At 41.0% G+C, this 15180-nt stretch overlaps 1 protein-coding gene across 1 annotated transcript in view; it reads right to left on the reverse strand.

Moving 5' to 3' along the window:
* The window catches only part of LOC147019276 (inosine-5'-monophosphate dehydrogenase 1-like), a 315330-nt gene that overhangs the window by 98699 nt on the left and 201451 nt on the right, over positions 1-15180 (reverse strand). The gene's annotated exons all lie outside the window — the stretch shown is intronic.

The raw sequence follows: 15180 nt of genomic DNA on the forward strand, positions 1-15180 counted from the left end.
TGTGTTTAAGAAAATCGAGAAAGAAATCGAGAAAGTAAGAATACAGAAAGTCGATAAATCAAGAAAAAAATCGAGAAAGAATACAGTAATCGTCACTGACTGGATTGGGGCATTGTGTTTAAGAAAATCGAGAAAGAAATCGAGAAAGTACAGAAATTGATAAAAAAAAAATCGAGAAAGAATACAGTAATCGTCATTGACTGGATTGGGGCATTGTGTTTAAGAAAATCGAGAAAGAAATCGAGAAAGTACAGAAATTGATTAAAAAAAATCGAGAAAGAATACAGTACTCGTCACTATCTGGAAGTCCGGAAGTAAAGTCCTCACTGTCCGGAAGTTCGCATATCGCAGTTATGATTATTCGCAATTTAGTTTTAATGGCCAATTATTCAATTAGCGCCAACGTATTTTGCCTTTTCGCAATGTCGTCGCAAGGAAAAACACAAAGAGAAGAGAAGAGAGAGAAAAAAAACCTTCGTGCAAAAAAAAAAAAATCCTTCCTGCTTCAGAGCACACCAGCTCACTCTGATGTTCCCAAAATTTATGCACCGTCTAATATGAAAACGATCATAACTTGGGGCATTGTGTTTATCTATAAATGCGCATAAGAAATCGAGAAATTATTAGAATACACGAAGTCATCATTATCCGGAAGTCCGTACGTTGTAACCCGTAATGAGGAACGCGGCTGAGGTTCCCTTCCCCTATCGGCCACGCCCACGCAGCAACGTGTCTTGTCATTGGTTGGTAAATAAATGGCCATAACTTGGGAACCGCTTGTCCGATTAATATCAAACCTTGAAAAGGCACATACTCAGGTGCCCAGCAATATATCTGGCAAGTTTCAATTAGATCGGACCGGTGGTTGTCGAGAAACAGCGGTCACACACACACACACACACACACACACACACACACACACACACACACACACACACACACACACAGCTGGAATTATATATATATATATATATATATATATGTATATATATATATATATATGTATATATATATATATATATATATATATATATATATATATATATATATATATATATATATATATATATGTATATATATATATATATATATATATATATATATATATATGTATATATATATATGTATATATATATATATATATATATATATATATATATATATATATATATATTTACTCGCTGAGCCTACCCGGCACTCTGCTGACGGACCAATTTGTCGTCATATTCGCCAAAAAATTTGGGTGAGAACAAGAAAGGAAGACAAATGTACCCATGCATAGAGTACTTTAACCACTTACCCCCACCTCCTTCCCCATCCACATCCTGCTTCCCCCCACCTTTGTCTCCCCCTCCCCCCCCCCATTCATATTGATGTTTTCTCCCCATAGAAATGTCTCACACACAATGACATGCTTTTTTCTTCTGGGGAGGTGTGAAGTGGTGGTGGGGAGGGGGTTGAAAGGAAGGAGAACATATTTACCTGTGCAAAGAGTGCTTTAACCTCAGCGTTGCCCAGGCAAAAAAGGAAATTGTAATCCCCTCTGCCACCGCCATCATGTGGTTTCGTTAACATTCTTTACATTAGTCATGTATTTGATATAGTTAACATTCGTACATCATTTCAAAAGTTGTGTATTTGATTGAGTTGTTCATGTTACGATGGACGGAGCTTGTGTTTTCACCCGTTTGGCTGTGAGCAGGATACCTCAAACGGTTATGGACAAATTTGGACGAAACATGGTGGACAGGTTGGGTGTGTGACAAGGACGAATTGATTCAGTTTTAGTAAAGATCCGAATCCGGATATGAGGATTAAAAAAAAAAAAATTCTCGTGATTCTTCACCATTGAGAGATGGGCCAAAAACTATATATATATATATATATATATATATATATATATATATATATATATATATATATATATATATACACATATATATATATATATATATATATATACACATATATATATACACATATATATATATATATATATATATATATATATATATATACATATATATATATATATATCTATATATATATATATATATATATATACATATATACATATATATATATATATATCTATATATATATATATATATATATATATATATATATATATATATATATCACGATATCTAAAAAGTTGTGGATGAGTAATGAGAAAATGAGGTGGATGAGTTGGGTCGGTGATGAGAACAAGCCGATTCGATTTTGGTTCGGGAATGGATGCAGATCCGGCCTATAAGTGGGATATAAAACGTAAACTGTTCAGCCTGTTGTAGGGATGTGCTCTACCGAGTGTTATTCTAGTTCTCATTCTTTTCACATGAGATGGTTTTTACTTGCTAAGGGTCTAAATTGTCTTCAGGGTCTTGAGAGTCGAAAGATAAATCTCTATGGGGTCGAGGAGGTCGATCAAAGGTTTTATGGGACCTAATATTGTTGTGGGCCGGGGTTCGGTGGCGATAAACGACCACTAGGTGGAACAGTAGAGCCATCTCCCACCGAACACCCGGAATTTAGGTCGTGACTCTCATAAGTCCGAAAGGTCACGGGTCACTAAAAGGACCGTGGGCGCCAATATTTCGACGGCGTGAGGTTGGGTCCACTTGACTATTCCAATTAACCTTAGTACTCACGCCGTCTAGCTACCGGGGAAACCACAGCCTCGGCCGACTTTGTCCGAACCGAGTCGCTGTTACCGACTCGGATCCGGCGTGACGGAGCAGGAGTTACCAAAGCCGCGCCGGTCCAATGACAACTTACGGCACCGACGACCTCACTAATTCTCAATACGCACCATGCTGGGTCAATGGGAGAAAGCACAGAAAACAAGCTGGTACATTTAGCAGGGGTTTATTACAATAATCGGGAGGGAGACACAGAGCAGAGTTATCTGAATATGCAGGCAATTTACAATGTACAAGGCACTTAAACAGTTTCTACTTACAGGACGGCGCCACACACACACACACACACACACACACACACACACACACACACACACACACACACACACACACACACACACACACACACACACACACACACACACACACACACACACACACACACACACACACAAGAAATGGACCCCATGGCGTCTTTATTCGGTCCCTCAGCCCAGGAAGGAAAGGCGAGCTGTGGACCAGGGCCTTGTCAGGTATCTCCCTGCCTCTTGCGGTCACACAAGACTCCGACCACCACGGTGGGTCTCGAACCCATGTTCTGAAATCCACAGGCAAACGACCCGGGCTGCTCGGCCTCCACCACCACGATGAACCACCGCGAAGGACCGCAGACAAAAAGCCACCACGACCAAGACCAAGCCAATCTCCACGATGACTCCCGTACACTGGTCCTGACAACCACTCTCCTCTTCTTGCCATGTCCTAGGGATTTCTCCCCCTCCCACTCACCTCCTGATTGGACGGTGCATATCGGGGGGTGTTTCGAGGCGTCTCGGAGGCCCACCCCCCGAAGAGGCTCTGTAGTAGCTTTTGGCACGCTGGCCTCCCATTGGCTGGGGCGTGCGTGCGATGCTCGCCCTTCACTCATTGGGCAGAGGAAACACTCCATGCCCTTTTTTGGAGCGGGGCTCCGATCTGAGGCGATGGAAGCCCCGCCCACATCTGTGCTCGGCACGCATGCGCATGAGGAAGGCCGATGGTAGCAGGAGTGAAGGAGGGATTTAATATGTTAAAAAACTAACTATAAAGAAACTTCGCAGAGCACACATATAATTCCCGTTAGACATAGGGGATGAATTCTAACTATAAACACATACTTCTCAAAATAACTGAACTGCGGGGACTGCTGTCTGTTTGTGTGCACAAGGCTTCCAAATCCGTAACAATATGTCTCGGGTCTGAATGGTCTAAAGTCAAAGGTTTGTGGAGATCTAAGGGGTCTGAGGGTTTAAAATAAAAGGTCTTCAGGGTCAAAGTGATCTAAAAGGTCTCAAAGGTACATTCCAATCGTACTTGATTAACGCTACACCGGACACGAACAGTTTGCAACGTGGCACCTGTTGTTAAGTTTGCCAACTCTAGTAATTTAGAGCACTGGAACAGAGTTGGAGTATGGGAGGGGGGAGGGGGGTGCATTAAGAGGACAGAGTTAGAAGAGAGGGGTTGAGGACTTTTGGGAATTGAGGACTTGGGGTGTGGTGTTGATTTAATCAAGTAACTATTCTTTTCATAATACTGACAGTTTTTCCATGACATCGCTACAATATGCCGGTGAGATGCTGACAATCCATGTGGGTTATCATTCTTGTGGTCTGCTCCAGCCAAGTCCTGGCAAAGAATTCACGTCAACTTTGCCGGTCCATTTCGGAACAAGATGATCGTGGTTGTGGTCGATGTGATCTCCAAGTGGCTGGAGGTCGTTATCATGCAATCTTCAAGCACAGAAAACAAAGTTGAGAAACTGTGGTCAAGTTTTGCAAACAAAGGTGCACCTGCAGTTTCGGTTTCCGATAAAGGTCCTCAGTTTGTTTGTGATGTATTTAATAACTTCATGGTTCACAATGGTATCAAACATCTCCAATCAACAGCATACCACCGAGTACCTAATGAAAGGTTGGCTGCGTTGTTCATCATGTTGGTAAAACGTGCTTTGCGTCGAGGAAATAGGTGATCTCTGCAAACAATAGTTGATGTTTTTGCTCCATTATAGGAATGCTGTTCATCCATCAACTAGTGAGAGACCCGCTATGCGTTTGTGTGGGCATTTGTTGAGATCTGGACTAGATTTTTGGAGGCCGAGTGGATCTGTGTCTGTGTCATGTCCAACACTTGGTCGTACTTTCGAAGTAGGTCAGTCTGTAATGGTGCGTGATTACTTACCCAATTGCAAGTGGGTTCCAGTAGTTGACTCAATGATACAAGAACCAGCTAACTACATGGTTATAAAGTCTAATGATGGAAAAGTGTGCAAATGAAACATTAACCAAATTCATGATCATATTTCAGCACAGCCATCAGTTCGGATGGATTCTGAACTTGTGCCACATCAGGTTTCTGTTGAATCGACAACCAGAGACATTCCAGCACCGACTAGGCCAGTGGACCTCATCTCTGACACATGAGATGCTCAAAACATGATGAGTCCTTCCGCTATGTCACCCTTTCCATATCAGGAAGAATGAGTTTCTGTGCCACCGAGTCACCGAGTTCGACCTGTACACATCAGAAAGCGTACTCAACATTGGGAGTATTTTGTTAACTCTAGCTGTTTAGAGGGAGACGGAGTGTGCTGTGTGTACTGAAAGCAGTAGTAGTGTATGGTGTGTGTGCTTGAGCACCATGTGCGGATTGGCACGCAGTTGGAACCTCTTGGAATAAAGAAGTTCGGCTCTGGACATGCTCGTCTCCGACATCGTTTCTTGTTACTCGTATTGTCAGAGAACACCACAAATCTACAACTATAAGAGGTGTGTGTGTGTGTGTGTGTGTGTGTGTGTGTGTGTGTGTGTGTGTGTGTGTGTGTGTGTGTGTGTGTGTGTGTGTGTGTGTGTGTGTGTGTGTGTGTGTGTGTGTCATCATGTTTTCTCAAAGATGGCTGAACAGATCTTCATCAAATTTACAGAGGGTCATAAGTGAGTGTCGGGGAGCATTGTCGGCCAAGATATTTGAAGGTTTGGAAAAGAAAAATTGGCTTAAAAAAAAATCACGATCATGCCCAAACCTTTGTAACTATATGAAAGGTAGTCGTACATGACCCCCGACCCCATTCCTCAGTGGGTGTAGGGAAATGTTTTAGGCATGCACAAAAATAGAAAAAAAACAAACAGAATTTGATTTCTTCAAAATGTCAACAGGATTAGAACAGCACCAGGCAATGCCGAGTTGAGCACCCCCGCTAGTATTAAATAAATAAACTAATGAGAAATATGGAACAGCACAGGGCAATGTCAGGTACCCCTTACGGTAGATAAGCGTGGATGGAAAAGACTTCACAGGTGTTCAGGATTCGAATCAATCTGTTATTCCAGCCATGACCGACCCACCTGCTTGGCTCACCTCCGGATACTGAAAAACCTCCAACCAACCAGAGCTCAAGCCTATTTACATGTTATAACACGAGCAAATCCCACCCGTTGCTTCGCTGACGGTAATACTAAAGGGGGGAGGGAGAAAAAGAGGGAGAGAGAGCAGGGAGAGTGAAGAGGTGGAGGGGAAAGGAGAGAGGAAGGAAGAGGAGCGAGTGAAGGTGGGGAAAGGGAAAACAATATGAGGTGAGAGGAAGGGAACCACTCGCTCGAGGTGACGGAGCACGAACCACTCGCTCGGGGTGATGGAGAACGAATCACTCGCTCGTGGTGACAGAGGATGAACCACTCGCTCGGGATGACGGAGCGTGGTACCGCAATCAACGCTCGGCAAGTGGCTTAAGCACTCATGCAAACATTCCAATCAAATGTGTGTTTGCGTGTCTCTTCCATAACTCCAAAACCATGAAACCTAGCAGCCTGAAACTTTGCATGCATACTAAGGGAACTCCAAGGAAGTGCGAGAGTGAAAATTGGGTGTTTGGGTTAATTAAAACACCCCTTTTGAAGATAATTAACGGCATTATTTAATTATGTCCTTTATCAAGCAACAACCTCAGCCACCTCGCTCCATATGGGGTCTTTAGGCATGTCTGGGGTTACCTCATTGTGCTCTGAAGCCACCATGTTTTTGGGCCTTCTCAACCATGCATTAACTTGGAACAGGCCGCAACGATTTCTGAACAATGAAGATTTTTTTTCAATTTCCTCACTCATATTATTGAATGCTTGTTCATCATTGCTACAAATCGCTGGGTACATTGCAATGCATATAAACGGCCGGAGACGCCAGGGTTTGTGGCTTTATTTCATTTCCACATATGCCATAACCTCGAGAATATTTTAAGCAAATCCAAATTACAAAAGTTAAGCTCCAGAATTGAACTTTGCAGCAGTTTTGACTGTGAAAAGAAAATTTGTTGATTTGTCCAATTCATAGCATGTACCCAATTAGTTTCAACGTGAGCCGGCAAGAGGGGTGCAAAAGTTGCTGCATGTACGAGCATGCATGCATGCAGGCACACCTTTGCCAGGTAAATAGCATGGGTTTTAAATGTTTCAACCCCCGTTCTCATAGTGTGTGTGTGTGTGTGTGTGTGTGTGTGTGTGTGTGTGTGTGTGTGTGTGTGTGTGTGTGTGTGTGTGTGTGTGTGTGTGTGTGTGTGTGTGTGTGTGTCATTGATTGGTATCTACACATGTGGGTTTCAGAAGGGGGAATGGAGTCGTCCAAGGGTGGGCTCAAAGTATCCACCTTCATTTTGGTAGAGGGTCACGATTCATGGATCAAGCTGTGAAGTTCTCTTCTTCTCAAAGTTTTGTGTCGAGGGCTCTCTTCAGGATCGTTACTGAGCCCCAGACAGCTTCCAACTGTAGTTTGTTTGTAGTAATATTCCCCGGGGTGATTTTTCATATCTCTGTGAGGTTCTTTGTCATCATTCCAGTAGCTTCAACTATCACTGGTACAGCTTTGGCACTCTTCATCTTCCAGAATATTTTCACTTCATTCTTGAGGTCTTGGTATTTGATCATTTTCTTAATTTCTGCATTGTTAGTCCAAAATTACTGGTAATAACACCGAAATTAGCAATGCCTTCTCTCTTTTTTTTGTACCCAAGTATGATATCTGGTCGCAACGCTTTGTTTTCGATGTTCACGCCCGATGGGATCATTCGGTCGTATGTGAGCGGTACTTTCATGTTTTCAGTGATTGTTTTTGGTTCGTGTTAGGATAAGGGTTATATAGACATCAAAGTTTTTGCAGATGCACCAGCGGATTACATTATAAACTCTGTTTTTAATGTGTACAGCTGTTCTGACATGAGTTTTTTTTGTGTGTGTTCAGTCATCAAGCATAACATATCCTTCTCTTTGCCAATGCCACCTCCACCCCTCACCTTTTCTCTTTTTTTTTTCTTTTCTCTCTCTCTCTCTCTCTCTCTCTCTCTCTCTCTCTCTCTCTCTCTCTCTCTCTCTCTCTCTCTCTCTCTCTCTCTCTCTCTGTCTCTCTCTCTCTCTCTCTCTCTCTCTCTCTCTCTCTCTCTCTCATTTGTTAGCTAAATCTTTTGTTAGTTGGCTAAATCTAAAAATCTAAATCTAAAAAAAAAAGCTGAGCGTGTTGGCGGCGTTCACAACCTATGCCCAACGATAGTCTAACTTATGCATAGCGCGGCAGCATATCGCCGACGATCACGTGGCATAGGCTATTCATAGGCTGCGACTCGATGATTCAAATCATAACAGCACTAGACATCGAAGTGTGAAGCTGCTGTCACACCTTGACGTTTTAGCCAGCGTATGCCGACGTATGAAAAATTTGCCGAACCAAGCTGGCACACGTGGAATACGTTATGGGTAAGTTTTGTATACGTTAAGAGCACGCTGGCATACGTCATAGTATGCTGGCATACGTCGTAGTACGCTGGCATACGTCATTGTATGCCGAGTACGTCGAGAATTTTTCAGCATGTTGAAAATTTCTCGACGTACTCGACGTATGACACACATTCCGCATATGCTGGCATAAGTTGTAGGCATGCTACGCGATCGTTGACACACGTCGACACACGTTACTTGTACGTTACTCAAAAGTCGAAACACGTCAAGGTAATGGTTTGCATCAGTGTTCCAGACACCCTGGTTTTTGTTTTTTCTTCGGTATGACGGTTATGATTTAAATCGTTGAGTGGCAGCCTTTTAATTATATTATATTATATTATAACCGCACTAGAAATCGAAGTGTCAACATGACCGTCATACCGAAGGAAAAAACAATTAAAAATAATAATAAAAAACAGGGAGTCTGGAACACTGACGCTAACCATTACCTTGACGTGTTTCAACTTATGAGTAATGTACAAGTAACGTAACGTGTGTCGACGTATGTCAACGATCGCGTAGCGTGCCTACAACTTATGGCCAGCATTATGCGGATCGTGTGAGTCATATGCTGGCATACGTCGGGAAATTTCAAGCATGGAAAATTTGTCTAACAGCTCTGTGAACTACAACATTTGCCAGCGTACTACGACGTATGCCAGCGTTCTACGATGTATGCCAGCATACTACGACGTATGCCAGCGTGCTCTTAACATATACAAACTTACCCATAACGTATTTGACGTGTGCCGGCGTTTTAGCGAAATTTTGCACACGTCAGGCATACGTTGGCTAAATCATCAAGGTGTGACAGGGCCTTAAATTGTAACCTGTAAACATTTTCACTTCATTCACAATTTCAATTTACACATGCGGAATGTACGTAAATATTGACACTATTAGCGTCACGTTCTTTGTTATTCTGATCGAGTTAGCAGGTGACATTTTGTTTCTTTGTATTCCTCAACAACCTCCATAGTTCGTCTGTGGAATGTTGCAGGATGTTCATTCATGCCAAGGCGTCTGTCCGTCAGTCTTTCGTGGTATGTCTCTTTGCTGTCCCTCAAGATGTGAGTGCGATTGTCATATTTCCAAAACTGTTGAAGTTGTTATCAGAGTAACTGAAAATGTTACTTCTCTCAACAAACTGTACACAAGATGTGGACAACATTTGATAGGATCGATGTTGTGTTTGACAGGTATTGGAAAGAATCGATCAAATCAGGAACAAGGGTCAAACGTAAGGAGGGCCGACAACTAGTAAGCTGTCGAATAGAAAGTAACTCTTTTTCCTCTCCCCTCTGACTGGTCCAATTTATGGCACTTGAAGAAAACGAGGCAGATCTTGCTTTGTGGCTTTTGAACCATCTGATTGAGCACAGCCCGAGGGATAAAACCGTGATAGTTGCAGGTGGATTCGCACAAGCTATGACAGTGAAGTCTTCCGATCCAGCACGACATGTGTCCACACTTGAAGCCGACCGCAAGGAAGCAAACGCGTCGAATTCTGCACTACATCCACTCCAATGTGGAATCGATGGTCATGTCGGTTCAGGACACAGACGTTCTTGTGCTCTGTCAGCACATTATGACAAAATGGGATGTTCCAACCTGTTAATGAAAGCTGGGATATCCAGCTTGAACCAGGTGGTCTCGGTTGTGATGTTCTTCGTGTCGAATTGCTCTTCAACTGGTGTAAACCACAGCTGCGATCCTTTAAAATAAAATGGCAGAAGTTTGAACCAAACCACTGTTTAGTGTTTTTTAAGGTTAGGTTTTCCTCGACATGTTTTGTAGCAGGGGAGGGTAAAAATGGTGGGGGTGGGGGGGGAATTTTGGTTCAACATTTTTTGTTGAATTTTGAACTGGGCCTGGCCAATTTTGCAAAATATATTTCTTCAAATATATTTCAACTTCTGTCTAATATTTTAATGGATTTTGAAGTAAATTACTGTTCCTATTACTCAATCGAATTCCGGAAAATTCCCTTGGAGCTCCTTGGCAATTGCAAGGAGGCGATCAATGCATATTATGAGGCCCGACACAGGGTTGGATCAGAAAACAAACATAGGCGTAACATCCAAGTTACATTAGGCTCCAGGTCACTTCATCAATAACAAAACAAAACTAAAGTCATGTTTTTTACTTACGAAATCTTTATATTGATGACTTCCGTCATCTGTTTGTGTGTTTGTTTATAGGCACGATAACTCGAGAACGGAAGAAGCTACCATTGTCAAATTACACCACGTGATTCAGGAGGGTGATGGCTAGTGGTGATTAGATTTTGGTCAAAATCGATCAAAGGTCAAGGTCACAGTGAGGTCAAAATTCGATTTTTGATGGTTTGGTACAGAATCATCGTAGAAACTTCTGGTTTGCGTCGCTACCTTCTCTAGAGACAGCTTTTATTAGACAAGGTCAGAGGTCAAGTTGACGATTTCATAAGTACCAGTCTATGACTGCTTTTTTATGTTATTTAAAATATGTTTTGTTATTTTAGGCAATTTTATGTTATTCTACGTTTCTTAATGTTTTCAAGGATTTTTAAAAGTTTCAACTTTCTCACGTTTTTTAAGGGATTAAAAAAAAAATTTTTTTTTTTTTGCTGTTTTTAGTGTTTTTTTAAGGTTAGGTTTTCCTCGACATTTTTTGTAGCAGGGGAGGGCAAAAATGGTGGGGGTGGTGGGGGGGAATTTTGGTTCAACATAAGCGGGAGGGTCAAAACTTTTAATGTACAAAAGAGAGTGCGGGGGAAATGTTTTTTTTTTGTGGGGAAAATTTGTTTTCGCATAGGCGAGCGATTTTGGGGAAGGCATATGTGAATAAATTTCCAAACTTAAAGGGTTTAATTTGTTGGTTTTTAATCTGTCACTCTCCAAAATAAGAGGTGTACCATTAGATTCTCAGGGGGGCATGGAAGTTTTTATGGTAAAAAATATCTTCACCCACTAGTCAAGACCCAAAAGAAAAAAAAAATACTCACCCAATTCTGCATAAAGGTATACATATAAAAACTTATTCTGCCCGACCCAAACATAAATGTTTGTGTAATATAATGAGTAATGAAATGATTTGATCATTCTGCAATTTCTATTAGCAGAATGTCATAATGTGAGATTGAACCATAACATCAAATATACCAACAAGTTTACACATTTACAAAGAAATTAACATATGAATCAAAATACAAACCCAGAAAGTGAAACACAGGAATCAAATACCATCTCCTCATGGGAAAAATGTGTGCCATTCTGCAGACCTTAAGACATGAAATAATGCACAGAAATAAAAACTGTAACAGAACAAAATTGAAATCAGCTTGCACAAGTGGGCATAATGTGACCAGGGCTCAAAGAATATGGGGGGGGGGGGTCACACCCCTAATTTTCTGAAGAAAATTGATAAATTAGCCCCCATCAAAATATCAATTCTGTGAGCCTTGTATGTGACACATGACAGCAAAAGGTAATAAGGTGCAGCGATACATGTATGTAGCTTACAAAGCGAAGCAGTTAGCAGAGACTGATTCTTTTGTAGTAATTGTTATTTATGATGGGTATCAGACCATAACATTTTTAAGAGGTAGAGCAAAATTTTAATTTCTAAAGAAGGGTCCAACCCAGTAGTCCCTTTTCTATTACAAGATCCATGCTGGGATAAAATAGATTTTAGCCGGTCCGAAGGGAACAACCCAAAAGAACGACGATGTCCTGTAAACAAAACTAGTTTCGGTTTTTTCCGTTTCATTTTGAAGGAGGGGGTAGCAGGTTAAAATTCTTGATTACATTTGTGAAAAAACATTGGTCTGCATGAACAGTCTGAAGAAGGTATTTTTCAATAATTGGATTACGTTTCTGGCAGGGAGGGAGGGGGTCGGCCAAGAAACGAAACTAGTTTCATTTATAGGACGTCTTCAATCTTTTGGGTTGTTCCCAAACCAAAAGAAGGTATATGTCGCTCATTCTTGGGGAACTTTTTTCCCGTAATGCGTCACATATCATTATCAAAATTGCAGGGTGTAAACATTATTTGAAAAACATGGCAAAATCATTATTTTATAGATGATGTGACGTGGAGAAAAGGAAACAATGACCATTGCTTCATTTTGCCTACCAACCTTGAACAACAAAGTGGCCATGTTACCTCAAGCATGTTCGTGTCATATCATCTATATAATCATTAATTTCAACATTGCATTAGTAACAAAACTGTTATTGGCAAAAAATAACAAACCAAAAAAATCTCAACATGGAGGCAGTGTTTATGTTTGAATGCTAAAAAAACAACACAACAAAGATGCATCAGGTTTATTCTTATATCAGGCTTATATGTACATGTACATGTAGATTAAAAAGCATAAACAAATATTGACAACCTCAATATTGAAATTGGAACAATGGAATTTTATGGGAAAATTAATTTTAACATTTCAATGAAAACAACAATAAAACAGCAGTAAGGCCTTAGTTATTTTATAACTTGGTTTACAGATCCGCCGACGGTATATTTGCCAAAATGAAATATAAATATAAAACACATTTTTAGCCTTTTATATTTATACATTTTCCGCCGAAGGTGCAAAAGTTTCAAAACCCGAAATGTAAATGTCGGCATTTATTTTCAAAATATAATTTCGTGCGCGCATACCAAAATGCCGAGTCACCTTTAACCAAACTGCGCAGTCGTCTTCGGTCATGGCGTCTGAGCAGTGGCCAGCGTGGTTCAGATTGACTGTAGTTCCTGGGGCGAAAGTGATTGTTAAGAAGTACGTCAGCGGTATAAATTTGAGTGACTGTATCGGTGATTTAATCATGCAACATCTTGATGACGAATATTCTGGCCGAACGATTGCATCAATTCATTGCAGCAGCAGAGATGATTCGCAGGCTACTCTCGATCGTGCCGATTTTGTTTCCGTCGAAAGTTGTACACCGCTGTTCGTATTGAAAGATTTCGGTGCCAAGTACATCAAAGTTTCCCTGCGAGATGCTGATATTCAGCCTTCAACGGACCAGAAATCAGCCTTTGATGTGTCATGGGGATGGCAAGACTGTACGATCAGATGCTCGCTGAAAAGTAAGAGCTGGTTATGGCTCTGATTGACTGTTTTGAGCGTGTTGACTCTAAGCAGACACCTTTTTTTAATCATATCCAGCACTATGCACTGGTGTGCACGTACACATCTACAACTTGGACAGTAATTTTCTCAGCATTGTTTCCATTTGTTTGATGATCCAACAGGTTTCTTTAAGAAAAACATGCCAGACTATATTGTAAAAAGAAGTTTTAATCCTTCTTTACTGTTTTTCACATCAGATGATACAGTGAACATGGGCATCCTGCATTTGAATGGTCTTCCATCTTCAATGTTTTCTTAGATCCTCCTGGTCCGGGATTTATATTTATTTCCCACCCCACCTACCCTTGTCTTTTCCATGGAACATCCGAAAAAAAATCATAAAAAAATATATAATTTCTAAAAATTGAAATTATATTTATATGTATATTTAGACCTACCGACCCGACATATTAGCTGAAGAACTGTGTAAACCAAGTTATAAAATAACTAAGACCTAAAGTACAATGTAAAATATGATTCTGTACCTTTTGAAGATGCTTGGGGAAGTTAAATACTGCAGGCTCAGCACCGGTTCTCAGTCTTACTTTCTGTCCAGTTCAATCAGAGTATTGTTCCTCAAAATGAAGAGAGCATAAATGAGATCTTGCAGTGGGGGGGTCCACTTGTCTCGTTTCATGTTGACCACCCATCTCGTCAGCCTCTCTGGCTCACAATGTGGAAAGCTGTGCACACAAATCAAAGAATCGGGAGCTTACATGTGTAAGGGTGAAAATCTTCTAAAAGGGGTTTGGTGATACTGTTGTGATATTTAAATGCCGGCTTACTAAATGTACTTGTATTGTGTTAATCGACATTCTTTTCAGTTCAAAAATTGAAATAACAACAATTGATGTTAACAGGATTCAGTGGGCTGATCAAAAATTTAATTCAGAATAAACAAAATGTAAAAAAACATCTATGAATCCCTTTGACGTGAATCGTGTACAAAATTCAGTCCAAGAGTACACGGAGAGCCTGGTGGATCCCAAATTTACACGGTAAAGAAATCAGGGTATCAGGTACCCGGTCCTGTAAAAGTGGTAGGCCTCATTTTTTTGTTTGTGTAATTTTTTCGTAATTTACTGATTTTTATGTACTTCGCTTGTTTATAAACTCACGATTTTTCGTTTTCTTACACAGACCTATAACACAGAACATTATTCGCACGTTATTTTCGCCATAGCTGGGTTGAGCGTGAAAAGCGCAAAAAAAAACTAATGTTCTGCCAAAATTTTCCACTTCTACAGTAATCGGTCAATCGCTCAGCTTGATTAGCTTAATTACATAATATACTTACAGATGGAATGTAACACCTTTTACTCGTGTTGCCCGGTCATCACGATCGGTGGTGCATCCACAGGACGGCATTGCTGGATTGTTTTGGGGAAACCCGATGTGATGTTTTGGGGGAGACAAGATGGCGGAAAGTGAACTTCCGGTGACTTCACTCCTCGGTAAACAATCGCTGTGGACGCGACCAATCAGGGTGTAGAGATCAGTGGATGGTTTCCAAGCTTGAGTTTGAAGTGTTCTTGGACTGGAAGGATTATGTCTCCTCACGTTTCATGCCCCCATTGTGTCGCCGGCACACGCCGCCATGTTGGTAAGCCCAGTG

The sequence above is a fragment of the Eptatretus burgeri genome, chromosome 10 (assembly GCF_056783735.1).
Source record: "Eptatretus burgeri isolate ZD-2024b chromosome 10, Ebu_testis_v1, whole genome shotgun sequence".
In the NCBI taxonomy this organism is placed as follows: Eukaryota; Metazoa; Chordata; class Myxini; order Myxiniformes; family Myxinidae; genus Eptatretus; species Eptatretus burgeri.